The sequence below is a fragment of the Ictidomys tridecemlineatus genome, chromosome X (genome assembly GCF_052094955.1).
Source record: "Ictidomys tridecemlineatus isolate mIctTri1 chromosome X, mIctTri1.hap1, whole genome shotgun sequence".
Lineage (NCBI taxonomy): Eukaryota > Metazoa > Chordata > Mammalia > Rodentia > Sciuridae > Ictidomys > Ictidomys tridecemlineatus.
In genome coordinates, this window is record NC_135493.1 from 81,836,163 (window position 1) to 81,852,497 (window position 16,335).

The window sequence follows — 16,335 nt, forward strand, 5'->3', positions numbered from 1 at the left end:
GGAAAGGATAGGAAGTGATTGCTAATTGACATAAGTTTTATTGGCCAGGGCAGGCGGGAGGTACCAGGGATTGAACTCAGGAGCACTGGAAAAAGTGAGTGAGCCACATCCCCAGCCTTATTTTATATTTTATTTAGAGACAAAGTCTCACTGAGTTGCTTAGTGCCTCACTTTTTCTGAGGCTGGCTTTCAACTGATAATCCTCCTGCCTCAGCCTCCTGAGCTTCTGAGATTACAGGCATGCACACTGCACCCAGCAAGATTTATTTTTAGGATAACAAAAATATCCTAAAATTAGAACTTTGGCTGAATAACTATCTAAACCTAATAAAACCACTGATTGTACTCTTTAAATAGCTAAACTTCATTGTATATAAATTCCATCTCAATAAAACCATTTCATTTTATTAGTGCATATTAATTGTATGGAATAATGAGTTTCACTTTGTCATATTTATATATGCATACAGCTTATTTTGATCATTTCCATTCACATTACCTATCCTGTCTCTCCCTTCTCTGCTCCCCCCATTCCTTTCCTTTTCACTAATAATCTCCATTCTACATTCAGCTCATTGCTTTTTACATTTCACATATGAGAGAAAGCACACCATACTGGTCTTTCTGAGCTTATTTCACTTTATGATGATGATCTCTAGTTTCATCTATTTTCCTAAAAATGACAGTTTTTAGGATAGACAATAGTATCATTAAAATGAGGGGTTGGTGTGTGTATGTGTGTGTGTGTGTGTGTGTGTGATATATATATATATATATATATATATATATATATATATATATATATATCACGTTTTCTTTATTCATCCATCTGTTGTGCATTTAGGCTGATTCCATAACTTTATCATTGATAATTGTGCCACAATAAACATGGGTATGCAAGTATCTCTATAGTATGCTGACTTTAATTTCTTCAGGTATATCCTAGCAAGCAGCAGTGTTGGATCATACAGTAGTTCTATTTTTAGCCTTTTTAGGAAACTCAAAACTGGTTTTTATATTAGCTATACTAATTTACATTCCCACCAACAGTATTTAAGTGTTCCTTTTTCTCTGCATCCTTGCTAGCATTTATTGTTATTTGTATTTTTGGTGATTGTCATTCTGACTAGGGTGAGATAGAATCTCAGTCTAGTTTTGATTTGCATTTCCCTGATGGCCAAAAGCATTGAACATTTTTCATATGATTGGCCATTTGTACTTCTTTTGAGAAGTGTCATTCATTTAAAGCTTTCTTTTACAAAGAAGTTTTTAGCATAAATTAGTTCAAATTGTTTTCTTTTTCCTATCTCCTAAAAACTACATGCCTTCCTTACCTGAAGCCCTAAGGTTATAAATATGTGAGGGTTAACTTATGAAATGTTATTTACATTTGATTTGGAAAATGTGTCTTCTTTTCCAAAACAGCTTTACAAAGTGACTATTACAATAACTCATTAATTAAAGTCAACCCATATATTAACTAACCACCTATTCTCCAAGTACTTGATATAATATGACACATTAAGTCTTCAGTTCTTCTGTCCATTTGAATATTAGAATTAAAATACACCATCTATATTCATAAGAAACAATTAAACATATAATAATTCACAAACAGATTGTTGTATATGACTTACAAACATTTATTCATAGAATGCATGATAATATTTCCATTAAAGCTATTAAGGCAAAATATTTATATGAAGTAAGTTAAAATAAGTGATTGAAAAATAGTGCTTACCCATCATAATCTTTCCTCTTATCTAGCCTGGATCAATAATATTAATATTTTATATGCATTTGTCAAATTCATATTTTGTTTGTCAATTTAATAAGTATAAATTCATATTTATTGTTTATAGTTTATTAAATTTATTTTTATTACTTTAAACAAGACTACCACTATCTTAAACCTTTCAAACTTAAGACTACAAAATGTGAATGTTTGTACTTGACAGTATCCTGATAATTGGGGTTTCAGTTGGGTTACTTGGGTTATATTAATTGCATCTGATTTGCCACAACTGCATGATTTTACTACACATAGAAATGGAAAAGACAGACAGTAGTATCATTAAATGAGGGTTGTTGTTCACCAGCTATACAGTGTCAGTTTTATAAGATCTAGTGTATAATATCAGGTCTATAGTTAACAATACTCTATTGTGCACTTAAAACTATGTCAAGTTAAATGTTTTTAAAACAGATACACACATGTGCACACACACACACACACGCACATACACGCACACACACACACAACTGAAACAGGAAAAAACAACAGCATCTATAACTCCAAGGGTGATCCTCCAAAATAAATAACACTTCATTTAAAAAAGAAATTGTTTTGCATGACTTTTTAAAATATTTTTTTAGTTGTAGATGGACACAATACCTTTATTTTGTTTTATTTTTATGTGGTGCTGGGGATCAAACCCAGTACATCATGCATGCTAGGCAAGCACTCTACCAGTAAGCAACAACTCTGGCCCTGATTTTTTAATAACTATACTTAATGATTGATAATTTATGACCTGGATATTTAGAAAAATTCCAATAGTCTGCATTCTTTCCCCATACACACACTGAGTGGAAAATCAGCTGCAAATTTCATTAGTTTGTCTCTTACATTCAGAAATTGCACTAAAATGCTTGGCAGATCATATGTCCTAACTTTAAATTTTAGTATATGCTCAGTACAATTAGCATTGGAGAGCAAGTTAATTCCTCACAAAGATATCTTCGATCTCTCACTCTCAATGGTAGAAACTGACTTCCTACTCAGGTTGCCAGATTAAATGCATGATGCTTGGTTAAACTGAATTTCAAATAAATAGTAAATTTTTAGCATAATTATGTCCTAGTTACCACAAGGAGCATATTTATACTAAAAAATAGCATATGTCTGCATAAGTTGGAATTGAAGACTTGAGGAGGGTTAAAAAGAGTGACTGTCATGATTGAGTATGTTCTTCTTACCATTCTCTACTAACACATTTAGGCTGTGATACAATTGTGACCATATCTTCAATGAGATGAAGTAAACAGGAAAATTATTTGAATAAACTACCATGAATGAAATTCAGAGAAATTAAGAAATTGAAAGTATAATTGAGAAATGGAAAGATAATGGAGAATAGGGTAAGCAGATTGAACACACATTTAGTTGTAGCATAAGATATAGATAAGAGAAAAAATAAGGAAGAAGAAATATTAAAGATACAATGGCTGAGAATATTTCAGAATTTGGGGGAGAAATAAACTCTCACATTCAGCAATTCTAGTGAATTCCCCATAGAATGCATATAATTAAATTTTCTGGCTGGGCATGTAGCTCAGTGTAGAGCTTGCATACCCTGGTATGCTAGGCCCCAATGCTATCCCCCGTACCATAGGAGAAAAAAGAATAAAAAAAAAATAATAATAAATTCACACCTCAATACATAATGGTAAAACTGTATAACTTCAAAAACAAAGATATGCTATAAGCAACAAGAGAACATGAGATATTAAATATGAAAGAATTGCAATTAACCTCTTGGGTGATATCTTGAAGACAGTATGCTATCTTCTAAGTTATACAAGAAAATACTGCCAACATCAGAAGACAGTATGATATCTTCTAAGTTATACAAGAAAATACTGCCAACCTAGTTCTTAGCAAAACTTCACTTAAAAAGAGTAAAATATTCATTTCAGATAAAAAAAAATGAAGAGTCAAGATAACCTCAGTGAAGGCATATCTGAAGGATGTAGTTCAGAAAGCAAGAAAAGAATCTCAAATTGAGTTCTGATATGAAAGAGTGATAGACAAAGAAAATGGGTATGGCAAAACAAGCTTTGTAAATAGAAGCACAAACAGTGAAAGAAACTGTCTATTTTGTAAGGCTAGACACATAAAGATAAAATATTAGACAATATTATCATATGCCAGAAGAAACATTTTAAATATATTTATATTATGTAAAGATATTAAATTTATGAAGTACATGTTAAGATTTTAAGAGTAACCATTAAAAGAATAGGAATGTATTGTAAAACATTGAACTAATAGAAGAAAAGATAAAATGGTCAAGAAAGTGAAAAGAGAGTCTACAGGATGGGAGAAAATCTTTGCCACCTGCACCTCAGATAGAGCATCAATCTCCATGATATACAAAGAACTCAAAAAAACACCCCCCCCCAAAAAAAAGAGACAACCCAATCAATAAATGGGCAAAGGAACTGAACAGGCACTTCACAGAAGAAGAAATATGATCAGTCAAAAAATATTTATTAAAATGTTCAACATTTCTAGCAATTAGAGAAATGCAAATTAAAACTACCCTAAGTTTTCATCTCACTCTAGTCAGAATGGCAATTATCAAGAATACAAACAACAATAAGTGTTGGTGAAGGTGTGTGTGGGGGGGGAAGGCACACTCATACATTGCTGGTGGGACTGCAAATTAGTGCAACCACTCTGGAAAGCAGTATGGAGATTCCTCAGAAAGCTTGGAATAGAACTACTAATTGACCCACTCCTTGGCATATACCCAAAGGCCTTAAAATCAGCATACTATAGTGATGCTGCCACACCAATGTTTATAGCTGCTCAATTCACAATAGCTAAGTTATGAAACCAACCTAGCTACCCTTCAAAAGATGAATGGATAAAGAAAATGTGGTATATATACATAGTGGAATATTACTCAGGCCTTGAAGAAGAATGAAATTATGGAATTTCCCAGTAAATGGATGGAACTAGAGACTATCATACTAAGTGAAATAAGCCAATCGCAAAAAGCAAAGGCTGAATTTCTGTCTGATATGCACATGCTAACACATAACAAAGGTGGGGGATAGAAGTTCATTGAATTAGACAAAGGGGAATGAAGGGAAGGAAGTGAGGATGGGAATAGGAAAGATAGTAGAATGAATAGGCCATAAATTTCCTATCCTTATATATACATGACAAGTATAACTCCACATCATGTCCAACCACAAGAATGGAAAGTAAGTAGGGCATGGTGGCACACACCTGTAATCTCAGTGTTTTGGGAGATTGAGGCAGGAGGATTGCAAGTTCAAATGCAGCCTCAGCAAAAGTGAGGCACTAAGCAACTCATTGAGACCCTGTCTTTAAATAAACTACAAAATAGGGCTGGGGATGTAGCTCAGTGGTCAAGTACCCCTAAGTTCAACCCCTGGTACAAAAAAGAAAATGGAAAACTATACTCCATGCAGGCATAATATGTCAAAATACATTCTATTTGTCATGTATATCTAAAAACAAATAAAATATGTTTTCAGTAAAAAGGAAAGTTAAAATGGGAAAGAAAACTAAATTTTAAATGTAAAAGGCTAAAATGGAAGAAATGGAAGGAGTGAGGACAAATAACACACAATAAAAATGGGAGAAATAAATCTCAATATGGGTGATGAATGAAAATAAGTGAAATGAATTCTATTTAAGTGATACCACCAGTTTGGATTTATAAAAAGGAACAATTCATCTTTATCTATTTGTGAAGGACAAATATAAAATTTTAGGATGCATAAAATTCAAGGCTGGAAAAAAAGGAATAGAGGGTAAAATTGACTCCAAAACCGCTTCCTCTATTAATATAATACAAAATAAATTTTTAAAAAATAAATATTTCTAGAAATAAGGGAGAATATTATGTAATGATAAAATTTCTATTCATGAGTAGTATTCTAAAATTATATGTGCATAATAAAATATTTTAAAGCAAAAATGATAGACTCAGCAAAACAAAGACAAGCTTATGTCAAAGAAGTAAAAATAAATATAGATTATCAAAAATTTGAACATCATGAAAAATGACTTGGCCTAAATATGCATATATAAAGCCTAAACCCAACAATTTGGAAGTAAACATTCTTTTTAAGCACAGATGGAGCAGTTGAGAAAACGTGCTCCAGACTAGGCTATAAGCATTTTAACAAATATTTAAAAATTAATTTCAGAAAGACCACAATTCTGGCCACAGTGAGAATTTAGAAATAAATCAATTGCACAGATATAAATTAAAATCCATATTTGGAAATACAATATAAAAAAATAAAAAACATTTCAAATAAGGTAAAAGGAACAGAATAAAGTAGAAAAATAGGTAGCCTAGAATATGATTTTGCAATTATAAAAGATAAAAAAGCCAAAGCTGATTCATTGAAAAGGTCATATTGAAAAATCTCTGACAAGAATGGCCCAAACAAAAATAAATGTTGTTATAAGTCTATATATAACCAAGAATGATAAAATCTATTAAGCTATTATGGAGACTCTATTCCAATAAATTTGGGTCAAAAGTATATGTTTCTATGAAAATTACACTTCATCAAAACTGAAGAGAGAGAAAAGGTGAATAACCCTATAACCTTAAAAGAAAATGAATGCATATTCAAAAGTATTCCTATGAAGCCTTGGTACTTTTACAGTGAGGTATAAAACTCACTCAAGGAATATATGTTTCCAATATTTAACTAAAATCTTTCAGAGATTTTTTACATAAGAAAATTTTCTAGTTTATTATAATAAGTTAGTATAGTTTTGTGTATTAATTTTCTGTAGCTTCTGTGACTGTACCACAATCATTTTTTTAAAAAAAATTCAAAATCCTATTCTCTTATAGATCTGAAAGACAGAAATCCTAAAATCAATTTTACTCTAAAAGTGATTCAAAGTGTCTATAGGGACCTGCTGCCTACAAAGATTCAAGCAAAGAACCTGTCTCCTCGTCTATTCCAGTTTCTAGAAAGGTATTCCCTGCATTCCATGACTTGTGACCCTTTTTTCCATCTTCAAAGCTAACATTGCAGCATTTTTCCCCAGTTATTACAATGTCTCCTTCTGTACTCAAATATTGCTTTGCCTTTCATTAAAAATAACCCTAATAATTACATTCAGAGCCCAATGGGATTTTTTTTAATTCCATGTATTTACATTTATCCTTCATTTAATCACATCTCTATATCTTATACTTCTCCTTCATTTAATCACATCTATAAAGTCATTTTTACCATATGAGATAACATTCATAGGTTCCAGGGATTAGAAGCAGGATATTTGGGGGACCATTAACCTACTTTAGTCCACTTTCTGGCCTCCAAAGATTCATACCTGTCCTCATGCAAACACATTAAGCCCATAATAACATACCCCCAAAATCTCATCCTATTACAGTATCAAGTCTAACATCTCACTAAATATCATTGGTCCAAAGTCCCATGTATCATCATTTATATCATATAAGCATGAGACTCTGGATATTATTCATCTTCAGGCAAAATTTCTATCTCTGGGCCTGTGCATTTTAACAAATATTACATATACCCAAAATACAATAGTAAGACAGACATACAATAGTAAGACAGACATACAATAGTAAGGAGACATAGAAAAATAAATATAAACGTTTGAATTCTAAAAGCAATCAAATGGAATGAAGAAAAAAGTCAATAGCCTCAAGCAAATTCAAAACCTAAAGGTAATCTTTTGTGTCTCTTGGACCCACCCTCTGAGTTCAAGTCTCCACTTTGAGAATCACCCTTTGTCCTTGTAGTTTTACAATTTTCCCGCCTGTAGAATTTAAGAAGTACAATGACCTTTTTTGTTTCCTCTCATTTTTTCTTTTTCAGAGAACTTGCAGTGTTTCTATCTGTCTAACTTTTAACACCCTTTACAACTTAATGGATATCCCATTCATGTCTTGGGTTTTCACCACACTAAACAAGAGGTTCTTCTACAGATATTTCCTGGATAATCTAATTTCTGTTCTTCTGTTTTAAATGGATGATATTAACAAGTCACATGTCTAATACCTTCAAATACTGCATATGAACAATTTGAGGTTTTGATTTTTCAGAAGCACTAGCAAAAGACTAACCTCAACTAAATTTACAAGTTTATTGCCTGTGATTTTTGCTTTCTACATAACTGTAGGACACAAAAGGAAATGGGAAAAGAAGCAAAGCTGTCATTATTTAAAAAAAATGAACCAAAAAGACAGCAAAATATCTACAAGCATACAGAAAATAATTAACCAATGGCAATAGTAAATCCTTTCCTACCAGTAAACTTTAAGTGTAAAAGAATTTACCTTCACAATCAAAAGAATGGAGTGAACGAATGTATTAAAAATGAGATACAGGAGCCGGGGTTGCAGCTTAGTGGTGGAGCACTTGCCTAGCGTGTGTGAGACACTGGGTTCCATTCTCAGCACCACATATTAATTAATTAATTAATTGTCCATTGACAACTTTAATTTTTTAAAAAATAAGATGCAGCTGTATTCTCTGTACAAGCAACTCATTTTAGATATGTAAGCACATATAAGCTGAAAGTGAAAGTATGAAGATAATATTCTGTGCAAATGATAACAAAAAGAGAAAAATGGTGACCATATTTACATACAATAAACCAGGTCAGAAGCCAAGACAAACAACAATAGACCAAGAAAAAGGAGACAAAGTAGAAAATTATATAATAAAAGAGTCAGGTCAACAGAAAAATATATAGTAGTTATACATGCACCTAACAGCAGATATGAAGCAAATGTTGACAGAACTGATGGAAGAAATCAATAATAACACAGAGATAAAAGGAAACTTCAAGGCATTAGATATCTAAAACAACCTTCATAAAGAAAAACAGACCTGAAGACCTCACAGATCTTGATTTCAAAACCTGTTACAAAGCTACAGAAATCAAAATAATATAGTACTGGCATCAAAGGAAACATATAGCCCAATGAGATTAAATAAAAAATCTAGAAGTAAACTCTCATGTACATGATCAAATGATCTTTGACAACTGTGCCAAGGCTGCATAAACAGGGAAAAGATAGACTCTCAAATAAATAGTGATGGTAAAACTAGATGTCCATTTGAAAAATAATGAAGCTGGAATCTTGTCTTACACCATATGCAAAAATTAACTCAAAATGGATTAAAGATCTAAATATAAGATCTGGCTTTATAAAATCATAACGAAAAATCATATGGAAAAATCTTCATGAAATTGTATTTAGTATGTTTTTGCATATGATACTGAAAGCACAAGAAATAAAAGCACAGGTAAATAAATGAAATACATTGAACTTAAAGCTTCTTTTCATCACAGGATAGGATCAACAGAATGAAAAGGCAAACTGTGAAAAAAAGAGAAAAAACATTTGGAAATATCTGATAAGGAGTTAATACCCACATATAAAAAGAATTGCACCTGAATAACAACAAAAACAGCAACAAATAACCTTACTTAAAAATGGACAAAGGGGGCTGGGATTGTGGCTCAGTGGCAGAGCACTTGCCTCACATGTATGAGGCACTGGGTTTGATCCTCAGCACCATGTAAAAATAAATAAAATAAAGTAAAGATATTGTGTCCATCTACAAATAAAAAATATATATTTTAAAAAGTGGGTAAATGATGTACAAATGGCTAATAAGAGCATTGAAAACAATGCTCAATGACATTGAGCATTGTCACTAATTATCAGGAAAACACTAATGTCTTAGTCCATTAAGGTTGCTATAACCAAAAATCAAAAGGGATTGGCTTGTAAACAGTGAAATTTATTTATCACAATCCTGGAGGCAAGGAAGGTCAAGATGAAGAAATCAGTAAATTTTGTTTCTAATGAGAACCTACTTCCTCAAGTCATCTTTTTGCTGTACTCTCACAAGTTTTCTGGAAGGGGTGAGAGATCTTTTTCTGGGGCCTTTTTTATAAGGTCACTGTGGCAGTGCCCTGCTTATAGTTACTCCATAACATATTTTTTTTGAGAGAGAGAGAGAGAGAGAGACAGAGAGAGAGAGAGAGAGAGAGAGGGAATTTTTTAAATATTTATTTTTTAGTTTTCGGTGGACACAACATCTTTATTTTATTTTTATGTGGTGCTGAGGATTGAACCCAGCGCCCCACGCATGCCAGGCAAGCGCGCTACCGCTTGAGCCACATCCCCAGCCCCTCCATAACACATTGAACAATAGTTCTCAGACTGTGTCTAAGCCTGTGTTACTCCATTTAATGAAGCAATAGTTTGCCATAAGCTATTTTCTTCCGAGTTTAAGTGCTGAGGTGGAATGACTTTACATCTTGTTCATACAAGGAAACAACCACTATCTGCCTAACATAACCATAAGGCACAAACTGACAAATAAATAATGATGATAAAAATGACCACCTGTGAATTTATCAAATTGATCAGGAGCAATGGATGCATGGGCATATCGAATTCCTGTTGGAAAACCAGGCCCTTGAGTATATCAAACACACTAGACCACAGAATGAAGCAACCTCCTCATTTGAAGCCCATGAAAAAGAGAAGCACCCTGAGACTGGACACAATGGCACCCTGGCCCCAATGCCTGTTCATTTGTCATAAGCTTTGTCCAGAAAAAATCACTATAGCAATGAACCTATGAATCTTTTTCTTAGGTTTCAGCATAGCAACATTCCTCCTGCCTGTGATGACCATGCCCAGCCACTATAAGCTGACACTCCAAATTGATATTCTAAAACTGTCATCAGGCCAGAACCAGGCCTAGAATAATTTCCTGCACTTTGACAACTCTGTGACCCGACTCTACATTCCTCCATATTCTCTGCCTTTGTTCTCAATTCATCCTCCTGAATTCTTATGGCTGTCTTTTTTAGCCTTTCTATTTTAAATATCTTTGAGGTCCTTTTTCAATTCTTGTGTTTATATACTTAGGAGTAGGGTTTCTGGATCATATTGTAGTTCTACTTTTAATTTTTTGAGGAAGCTACTTCCTGTGTTCCATAGCAGCTGCAACATTTTACATTCTGCCCAACAGTGCATAAAGGCTTTCAATATCTTCATATCTGCTCCAAACTCTATTTTCTCTTTGTTTTTATCCAACACTGATTTTCTGTTTACATTTTAAAATATTTTATAATAGATGGACACAATACCTTTATTTTATTTTTATGTGGTGCTGAGGATAGAACCCAGTGCCTCGTATGTGCTAGGCAAGCGCTCTACCAACTGAGCTATAACCCCAGACCTCTGTTTACTTTTTATATCATACATATGTGAGGTGATATTGTGGTTTTGAATTGGTGAAATGGACTGAGATTTTATGTCTTTTCAAAATTGGTATGCTGAGATTCTAAGCCCCAAAGTAATGGTGTTAAGAGGTGAGATCTTTGGTAGATGATTTAGTATGAAGGCAGAGCTCTCATGAATGGGATTACTGACTATCATAAGTGAGCTATGCCATTAATATAAACCAAATACTTTTGTGTCTTTCCACAGCATCAGATTTTATTGAACAACAACAAATTCACAGGCTTCCCCCTTTTCAGTGGTAGCAGTTTGCCAAATACTCACAAGTCATCTGATAGTCATAAAGTGGACAAATATGAATTCTTTTATTCTAATCTTAACTTCTAATATCTATAACACTTGAGTCATACATCACACTATACACAAATGTATAACCATTTCACAATGTATATATTTATCAAACCACCATTTGTTCACAATAATTATATACAATTATAATCAATTTAAAATATAAATAAGTTAGAATTTGTTGGACCCCAGTTCCAGAAATTTTGCTTCAGCAGGTTTAGGTAGGACCTGAGAATCTGCATTTATAAGAAGTTCCCACATGACTCTGATGTAGCTGATCCAGAAACCACATTTTGAAAATCACTGTGCTAGATTTCAGAGTCTCAAAGCTGGTTTTGTATCAGAAGCCACTTGGAAGCTTTTTAGAAAATACTGATTCCAAGGCACTGTTCTTAAAATATTTTTTCCTAAAATTCTAAAATGGCACCAGAAATGAACTCTAATGAACTCCAATGTCACAGTTAGGCACTTTTTCTACAGTGACCCAGCAGCACTTTGTATTTACCTCCACTGTAGCACCTGTGATACAATTGGAATGTAACTGTCCCTTCATTTGTTAGGCTCTACCGGCCCAAATGCTACAATATACACATGGCTTCATGGATTCTGTTGGTTTCTTTGTTGGTTTTCTATATTTCCACCACCTAACTTTCTGCCATACATTGTGAGCTCAAAATGTCTTCCGTGGATTTACTGATTGCCTTATTGATAGATATAGAGATTGCTTTGAGAAGTTAAATGATCATCAATATTTGGAGATGTTGATTGTCAAATGCAGTTTAGTGAACTCTTCCCAGGCACGATATTGGATCCTCTTCTCTACTGACTCTACCCTCTCTTGATAAATGGACATACTTGTCCCATGATTTTAAACATCAAATATGCACTGATAATTCTCATATACATGTGTTTAACCCTGATTAACTAATGATTTCGCTGATTTGTAATAGCCTCCTAATTGGCTGCTCACCATTTTCACATAACAACTGACAGGCTTTGTCTATTGAGCATGCCCAAAATATAACCCTAGACTTTTCTCTCCAAATTTGTTTCTTTCTGCATCTTAATAAATGGCACCATTATCTAGTCAATTGCTCAGTCTAAAACCCTCTTACCTATCCTTTATTCGTCTATCCAATTCAGCAGCAAGTTTAGTAGGTCTAATTGCTAAATATGTCACAGAATTTTTCTTTACCTTTTCTGGACCACCTTTGTCATCGCTAGGCATCTTCATTTCTTATCTATAATAGTCTCATACAGTTTTATTTCTTCCACTACTGACCCTTTGTAGTCTATTCCTTATTCAATTGCAAAGGTGAAGCATTTTAAACATTGCCATGCCATTCAAATGCTAAAAACTTTCAAGGGGCCTTTCACTACATCTGTAATAACAGCCAAATTCATTACCTTGACTACAAGGCACATGATGATCTGGCCACTGCTAGTCATTTATTTTGATCTGAAAATCACTCACACACAAACACCTCATTCCTATTGAATTTCTTGTCCCAAGAGATCACACATACTGCCCACTATAACTGAAGTCATATAGAGACATCTAAAACACTGCTATCACTGGGAACTGTCTCAAATTTATCCAAATATAAATAAGACTTTGTTCAGATGTCTGCATATATGAAAGGCAGTACAAATTCTGCTCAGTCTACAAGCTTCTTTAAAAAGAAAATGAAAATATCTTACTTGCCAAATGTGAATACCTTATACACAACACTGATAAACTGTGAGTGATTTGCTTATTTGTGATATCAAAGCCTTTATAATGAAGGGCCATGATCACATTTCAATTTTCTCAAAACATGCAAACATGCTTAATGAGTTTTGTTTGTTTGTTATTTATTTGTTTTGGGTACTGGGATTGGACCCAGGGGTGCTTAACCACTGGACCACATCCTCAGCCCTTTTTTACATTTTATTTAGAGACAGGGTCTCACTGAATTGCTTAGGACCTTGCTAAGTTGCTGAGACTGGCTTTGAACCTGCAGTTCCTCTGCCTCTGTCTTGAGCCACTGGGATTACAGACATGTACCATTGTGCTTAGTGCTTAATGAGAGATTTGAATGTACAGAAATTAAACATATGCCTAGAAGATGGCTATAATTTTCCAAATCATAGAAAAGACGCCAAAACGTTGGCCAGCCATGCAATTATTTTCAAAGTGTGAGAGAAGAAGAATGTTTGCCTATTTAAAACACACTGAAGAAAAGAAAAGAGAAAATGATTCTAATAAAACAGAATTTCTTATGTTTTTTCTCCAAAACTGAAGCTCTTTGAAGAGGCTATAAGGAACTTTTCAAAGATAAACAGACCCTAGTTAAATTAGGACAGACCCTAATCATTAATATTATTGCAATAGGTAAGAGGGTCCAGCATGAACTGAATATAACTTTATTTGTATAGAGGTGACTAAACATTTTATAATGAAGGAATGAGGAGAGGGAACAAGAGGCACTTGAGCAGAGTCAAAGAAGTAAAAAAAATTACAACAGCAGGAATGGGCAGTTGGTTCATGTTAAATTCATCTGGGTTACTAACTGACACTTATTTAAGTTTAGGCTCCTATCCTCTCACAGAGACTGAGATTCAGGGACTTAATCTTAAAGTACTGGCTGGAAGAAAGAAGTATGTTCTTTTTGGCACACCTGAGGTTTCTCAACATGTCACTTTAAGGGTGTGGGGAGAGGGCTGGGGCTGTGGCTCAGTGGCAGAGTTCTTGCCTTAGCACATGTGAGGCACTGAGTTCGATTTTAGCACCACATAAAAATAAACAAATAAAATAAAGGCATTCTACCCATCTACAATTACAAAAATATTTTTTTTTAAAAAGAGTGTGAGGGGGAGTTAGAGTCATTCCAGAAATGCAAGGAAATAGGTTAGTGTTATTCAAGTCTTTATATAAGCCAAGGTTTAGGCCTAGTCATGAACATGCCTCAGAGGAGTCTGGCTAGAAGTTGGTCAAGGAGGGACTTTTTGTCAAAACTAAGAGAGAATCAATTGACTGTATCTGAGTTGTACAATATTATATGTTGCAACAAAAACTCAAGGCAAAAAAACACTTTTATTTGGAGATAAGACTACTTTAAAAGTAAAGTTTAAACAATTTCTGAATTTTAAAATCACTTTCTCTAATAAAGAGAAATGTAACATATAATGGTGTCCAATGCACTTTAGAATGTTTAGAAATTACAGACATTTTTATATGGAGAGCCTTTGCATTTATAGAACCAGATTGGCTGACAAAACAAATATATAGGGGGAACATAATGGATGGACATTTTTGGAAATCCACAAAGCAATTCTTATGAATCTAAAACCTATTACTAGTATGCAAAATATGTGCTCAATTGCTTTTTTTGAGAGGATATTTAATTCTATGCCATAACTTAAGTCTGATGTCATGACTCAGTGCAAAGAGGGCTTGATAAGAGTAGAGCTGCAAGGCAAAGTGATTTTACATTTGATTGCATGCAGTTCTAAAACTACATTTTAAATAATGAATGTTCAATTGCTACAGAGAGTTTAGGAAAACTCATTTGGAAATTAAACACAGTGAACATATCCTACAATATTTTGGGACAGATTGAGAAATGTTGGTGTTGTTTTTAAAGATAGATAAAATCAGATTCAGTATTCTTGCTGAATTTGTGTTATTTTTGGTGTTACATTGTGTATTAAGAATAAAAACCAGAGTTGTGAACAAGTAGGCTACTCAACTGCACAAGCAAAGAAATGTCAAAAATAGTAAACAATATTGGAAAATGCAATAAATGTTTTAAAAATAATTATAATGTATGACATTTTTATCATTTGTCCCTTTATGGACACTTAAGGGTTTTTTTCCATTTTTTGGTGATTATTAGTAGTGCAGCAATAAACATAGGAGTGCAGATGTATTTCCACATACTGATTTCATTTCCTTTGGAGATACACACACACACACACACACACACACATACACACAATAGCAGGATTGCTGGATCACATACTAGCAATATTTTAATGTTTTGAGGAATATTTTTCATGTTTTTCAATGTTTTTCATAATAGATGTACTACTTTATATTCATACAAACAGTATTCATGCATTCGCTCTTTTCCTTGGGCCACTTTGATCCTATTAGAGGACACACAGAGTAAGCAGGTATGGTAAAGTGGGAAATAAAGTCAAGCAAAATTAATAGAGAGGGGAATAAATCTCAGAAATGGAAGAGACAGGGACAGAGTTTTGTTCCCTTAGAGGGTGGATCAGGGAAGGCCTCTCTTGGTGATGGCTGAACAGCAATCAGAAGAGAGGGAAATTATAGGGGAAGACTGTTCCAGGTCTAGCAACGAATACAAAGCTCCAGGGAAGAAAGCTAACTTGCATTTTCAGGTGGAACATAGAACTTACATGCTTCTCACTTCACTGTGCTCCAATCTCTGTTCTAAGCACTTGATATTTCTTTACATATTGAATACTGTCCACAAAGAATAGTGGACAGACCTAGGGGTTGTTGTTATGATCAGCCTCATTTTACACAGCAGTAATCCAAGACAGAGTGCTTTTAGGTCACCTGTTGGAGCTCACAGAGCCAGGGGTGGGCATTCAGGATGCAAACCATTGTTTGGCCCATGTCCCACACCCTTATCCACCAACCGAACCTCTCACAACTTAGGTACCTTCCATATCATTGATATAGGAAGAAAGGCCAGAAAGAGACTTGATTGGCCCAAATTCACACAGCAAGTCTGAAGACACAGTGGGAAAACAGTCCCAGGGCCCTGCCTGGCATTGCCGTCTCAGTGTCAGAACTGAGGGTCTATTTGCTCCTTCCCCCAGTGTTCACTGAGCATCCTGTCATGTCAAATCTGATGCCTGGTACTACACATGAGGTACAGTGGCCTCCAGTCAGAAATGAATCGATGGGCATTACTTCAATTTGTTGGGCAATGTT